We start from the raw sequence: 6,222 nt of genomic DNA, 5'->3' as shown, positions 1-6,222 counted from the left end.
AGTTTGCGCCCCGAGCGTTTCTTGGTAGGAGCAATGATAGGGGTGGCCACGGGAGACTTCTCTGAGCTTACAGGAGAGGTAAGCTCTATGATTGAAGAAGAACAGGGGAGGTTATTTCAGGAGTGGCTTGAGAACTAGAAGCCACAATTGGTTGAATAGGGGCTTCTGTCGAAGGGGGTTGATTCAACTCAGCAAGAAATTTCTGCTCCTTAGCAAGGATCTATTCCTCCTCTAGACCTAGTCGTTCGTTGATTAGAGCTTCAAAAACGACATCCACTACACAAAATAGAAGAACATTTTACTTAGTAAATAAGTAACAAAAGATGAATTAGGGCTTACCCAAGGAGCCGCGCAGCTCAAGCTTGACGGGGCTCAAACCAAAAAGATATAAAAGATCACCATGTATCCATTTATGGATAAAGAAGCGGTGACCCAACAATTTCTTTGAATTAATGGGGAAAGAAGGATGTAGGTGAAGCTCTTTAATATCAGGAAGAGAAGGGAGAGAGGATTGCCAAGCAGAAGACCAAGGGATGGGCCCGGGAAATTTTATGAAGAAATAACGAGATTTCCATCCCTTGAGTGAGGAAGACATCTCTTCAAAAAGAACCATCTTAGGATGAGATTGAAAGAGGAAGACGCCAGACTCTGATTTCTTAGGGTAAGAAAACATGAAGAAATTTTGAGGCATAAGAGGAATGTCCAAAAGGCGAAACATCATATATAATCCACACAGATAACGAAAAGCGTTAGAAGCAAATTGTTATAAAGGAATATCAAAATAACTACTTATTTCAACTAAGAAAGAGGGAATGGGAAAACGTAGACCGGCTATTAGTTGATTTTTAAAGAAGACAATGCAGTTCTCGGGGGGAAGGTGAGGATGAGAATCTGGAGAAGGAATTATAATACGATATTCCTTAGGAATTTCATATTGTGAACAAATAGCAGCTTGATCACCCTTTTGGAAAGTAGAAGAAACTTGAACATACCAAGGGACGATAGATTCTTCAGCCATTACTGAAATACAAAAATAAAGGGAAAACTACTTACTAAGGATATAGAAAGAAGAGGATTACAAAGGAGGATCAAGAAGTGGAAAGGACCACGAAACACTAAAGAATTGCTAGCCAGCGTAAGGAAGAAGACGAAGGAGGCGAAGATATGAAGAGGTGTAGGATTTTTTCCACTAAAAGAAGACTAATAACGATCACCGTTAGATGAAAACAGAGCTTATCAGGGTAATCGTTGATCTATTAGGGTAGAACATATAAGAAAACGTCGTTTACAAAGCGTGCATGCCATGACGTCACTGAGTAAAAGGGAAGGACACGTGTCTATCGCCCATAAATAGATATTTATGATGGACACGACAAATCAAATCATGCCCAAGCCGGCGCAGTATCAATCGTACAACTTCAACATCCTCTTTCCATTGAAAAACAAAATCACAGGCGAAGGAATGGAGAAAAAAGATGTTCGATTTCCTAGGTGTAGTAAAGAAAAGAATAGGGAGATGATATAAAATTATAATAAATCAAAACTATAGTCTAGATTCGAGGGGCAAAAATACGCCCGGTAGGCCAAGACAGGCTGGGCGTGAAAGCCTTCGATTTTTTAGTATGAGATCGGTCGAGATTGTAAGGTAGGCCGAGCTCATATTGATTAAGAGCCAAAATGTCACTGGTCATTTCACAAGCATAACTCTTGAATTCTCATAAACAATACACGACACTTTACATTAACATTAGTAGTGGCACAATCATAACTCTTAAATTTCCCTAAACGAATACAGTAAACCCTACCAATTTCGTCGCCTGGAGTTAGTGAAACATCTTGCCCACCCCCAGTAGGGGTATATGGTAGAATAACAACCTAAACAAAGTTTGAAACAAAGGGAATGAACAAGCTGACTCATTATCACGTTCCGTGGGATGAAAATAAATTTTACCCGGTATTAGTACCGATAGGAAAATTTGTCATCCAACGGAATTTAATTTTTATCGGAACCACCCGATTGTTCTTCCCACCCTAAGTGTGGTCGGGTAATAGAATGACATCCTGGACACAAGGGGGAGGTTCGTCCTGTCCTCTGGCGCTTGTATGGTTCACCCTCCACAACATGTGACTGAGAGGTCATCTATAGCCTGATCTGATCCAACTCGGCTTGTAGAAGATCCACCTTAGCCTTATGCTGGTCCAAGACTTGTTGTTGTTGAGATATTAGTAAATCATCTACATGAACTTTTCTGGTTAGAACGGTTATCTCTGAAGAAAAAAGAGTTAGTCAGAATAATAATATATATAAAGAATAAGTTTTGACAGTTTTCAGACTATCTGATCATGACTTCTAGGTGTTGTAGACCAAAGCACCAGTGGAAGAGACTCACAAGAGGAAATGGATGGTGGATTCTAAGGTTAGGAAGAGAATCTTGGACCTTGTTTGTACTTGTTTCAAGTATACAACTTGTTTGGTCTACTTCGCTGATCATTGTTTCTATTATGGTAATGCTTTTCAACTTCAACAACTTATATTGATAGATGCATATGCACTTTTAATATTAGGAACTTGTATTTATCATTTTATATTCTTTTAGTCAAATAATGCCTACAACTTTCTGGGATTTGACCTTGGGTTGGTGATCTCTAAAGCAACCCGTGTATACGATGACATGCTGTTTGCAACCTGTAAGTTCATGAGTTGAATTGATCATTGTCATATTTCTCTTTTTGTGTTTGCATATTTGATGCAGGCTGTTACATAAACCAATAAGAAATTTGGTTTGCTTGTGAATTTTTGATTCAGCTGCATTTTCATATTTTTCTACAAAACCTTGGAAAGTAGTATAATTGTGATAACTTTTGTCGGACAGCGTAAGCTTTTAGCCCAGCAGATGACACATGAGAACTTGGACAAAGGAATGGTCTACCCACCATTATAATTGTCGGTCCTAGTGTTTTCTATTGTTTGATGTGTGTGTTGCTACCTTTGTGTGTCAAATGAGATGCACAACATGTTATTAAGTTGTTTTTAATGAAAATATTTATGATTTTTTTTTTTCTGATTCACTATTCAGTTAAAGTGTTGAATTCATTCTTGAACATCAAACATGTTTCATGCTTACAGATACAATCATAATGTAATTAGATCAGAAGAGATGCATGCACGTGTACTAGAAAAATCATACCTCTGACGGAGGAAGCAAAGGTCCACGCTAGCGAACTTGTTGTCGAGAGGCGAGTGAGCGTCCACTCCGGCGACTGGAAAGGGGAAAGCAAAATACGGATAAAGAATACAAAAAAAAGTTGGGAGGGAGAGATGATGGTATGTCTTCCCTGATGAATCGATCTAGCCTGAGGATGTCCTTGAGGTTTCTCTTTTGTCTAGTTCATTAATATTATACTTTAATATTTAATATTTGTTTGGCATTCAAAATAGAAGCGGGGATAGCTCAGTTGGGAGAGCGTCAGACTGAAGATCTGAAGGTCGCGTGTTCGATCCACGCTCACCGCATTTTTGTTTCCTTTCTATACCAAATTTAAGCAAATACTCACCGGCCTTTTACCCACGATTCAATTTACCGGCTTAAATTATTAAACCTTAAATTCCTTCTAACGCATTTACCCATTAAGTTTACAAAATATAAATCCACCCGAATGCAGCTTACCCCTTAAGTTTACAAATTTTAAATCCATAACGTAACATTCTTAATCAACTTTTGTATTTGTTCAACATTATTTTATATTATATAAGTGGAATTTAAAATTAACTAATTTATAAAAAAAATATATTTAAGTTTGTTTTTATTTTTTATTTTTGAATTTCATTCATTTAAGAGTTATTAAACTCTAAATTGGAGCTTATTTGATACTTTTATATTTTTAAATTTACTTGATTTGTGAATGAGATTAATAGTATAAGCTTATTTATTTGTTTTATTTATAAATTTACTAGGAGCTATATTGATCAACATGATTTATTAGTTGAATATTATTCAAAAATAATTTAAACATTTTTATTTATGAATATTAATAAGGTAAATATATGTATTCTAATTTATTCATTAAATTGATCTAATATATATTGAATGAACATAAATAAATTTTACTAAGATGAATACTAGCTCACAAATATTCTTATAGTATGGTATCATCCCTTTTTCTCTTCATTATCAAAAGCAGTCAATTTGTACCCGTTGAAGTTACAAAATTAAAATTCATTTCTTTCACTTTACAATTCTTTTTTTTTGACATTTTACATTCTTTTTTCCTTTAAATTTAAAATCTCATATATATATTTGACTTCAACAAACTTGTTTTGTACTTCATATTTCACCCTCAAAAATTTTTATTATGAGCGCAATCATTTATTTTCCAGTTTAAATCCTTTAATTTTTAAATTTATTACTACACCATTTTTATTTTCCTTTTCGTTAGATTATCTTAATTATCAGCAAACTGTTTTAACGTATGAGTTTCTAGGGAAAAAATATGAATCCTGATTTATCTTTTTATATTGTCAAAATAAAGACATCTAGTATACTTAAACTAAAACACATATTAATTAGAACTAGACGAAAAGACATACTATAATAAACATCGACCTCACTTGAAAAATCAATTAAAAATATTTTGAAATTAATATACTATCAAGATTTATGTAACATAGTTAGAACATCGATCCATCCCTTAATCGTGCACGAAAGACCTCTTAACTTAAATTTTATCCAATTTTTAGGATGTTAATTCCCGAGTTTTGCTAGTCATGAGTGCTCTCAGCTAATAAATTGCATGTGGAAATGGCATGCACAATTAATTTCCTCGTCGTCGGGTGAGACTCATTGAAGTGGCTGTTGATTCTTGATCATTAAAATAAAAAGATATATAATTAATTTATATACCGACTGCAGTGAAGAAAAAAATTATATATAGATGCTTGAAAATCGATGGCAATAGCCAATGTTAGAATGAGTTAGTCATTGTTAATTAGTTACACAATCATATTGTCAAGATTATTTACAGAGGATCGACAGGAAGTGTTCATCCTCTGGCATATGATAGATTTATAAAATTAAGTAAAGATATCAACAAAGACTAAAGAATTAGAATTACTAAGTAAAGATATCAACAAAGACTAAAGAATTAGAATTACTCTTCCATATGATAGCTAATTTCGATTTCTTAATTTACTCTCTCCCAATAAAAGCCGGATAAAGACATAAGCCATTAAGACCTATGCCTAATATATATATATATAGTTAAAATTTATTTTCATTGATAATTTTAATTTTTTACTAACGAAATTATATTTGCCCAATAATTTTTAATTTTTAGATTTAAATAATAATTTTTAATTTTTTATAAATTAAAGTTAAATTTAATTGGACTAAAATTTATTTTCATCGTTAATTTAAATTTTTTACTAGATAAATTATATTTGATCAATAATTTTTAATTTTTTTAATATTTAATCAATAATTTTAATTTTTATAGATTAAAGTTAAATTTGATCAATTTTAGTTTTTTTACTCATGTTAGTTTTGATTGATAATTTTAATTTTTAATATTAAAATTAGATTTGGCTGGTAATTTATTATTTTTTTTTATTAAAATTTGACTCATAATTTTAATTTTTTTTACTAATAAAAATTTAATTTAATAATCAAAATTAAGTTTGGTTAATAAATTAAAAATACTTATTGATTATACTTAATTGATATGTTTTTTATAAAATTACTTTTGAAAGTAAGAAGCATGTTTAATATTGTACTATTATTTCTCTCTATTATTATTTTTATACCATTATTATTATGTCCTTGCTCTTTGATGAGTTATTATGCACACTAATTTTTTTTTTTTATAATTTGTCGTTGATGTTTATTAGCTATATATTTTTGACTAAATAAATTTAATTGATAATGTTGGAAAAAATAATCTGCCGAAAATATTTGGGACTTTGTCGAATTTAAATTATACGAAATTAAATTCAACTTATCTGTAGAGATGACCTAAGCATATAATCTCAAGCTGCCAGCAGAGGTTGGTTTCTTCTAATTGCAGAGTGCAGACTGAGCTCCGAGTCAGAGTAGTAAAGTCTGAGCGGACTGAAGGGTAGGACGGGCAAGCAATATATTGACCGACCGAGCACACAGGTCGAGCGAGCAGTTAGTGTTGGTGCAGTTGCAGTCTAACTCAAGTTTTGATAAATGACAAATAAGTTAA

General features: G+C 32.4%; 1 non-coding gene across 1 annotated transcript; it reads left to right on the top strand.

Annotated features, from left to right (window-relative positions):
* The first annotated feature begins 3,441 nt into the window (after positions 1 to 3,441).
* On the top strand, positions 3,442 to 3,514 carry TRNAF-GAA. Its single transcript has one exon. It is a non-coding gene; the product is annotated as a tRNA-Phe (tRNA).
* The last annotated feature ends 2,708 nt before the right edge of the window (positions 3,515 to 6,222 follow it).

Source organism: Zingiber officinale, chromosome 8B (genome assembly GCF_018446385.1).
Source record: "Zingiber officinale cultivar Zhangliang chromosome 8B, Zo_v1.1, whole genome shotgun sequence".
In the NCBI taxonomy this organism is placed as follows: domain Eukaryota; kingdom Viridiplantae; phylum Streptophyta; class Magnoliopsida; order Zingiberales; family Zingiberaceae; genus Zingiber; species Zingiber officinale.
The sequence above is the reverse complement of the archived record's forward strand: the minus strand, read 5'-3'. Positions and strand labels throughout refer to the sequence as shown.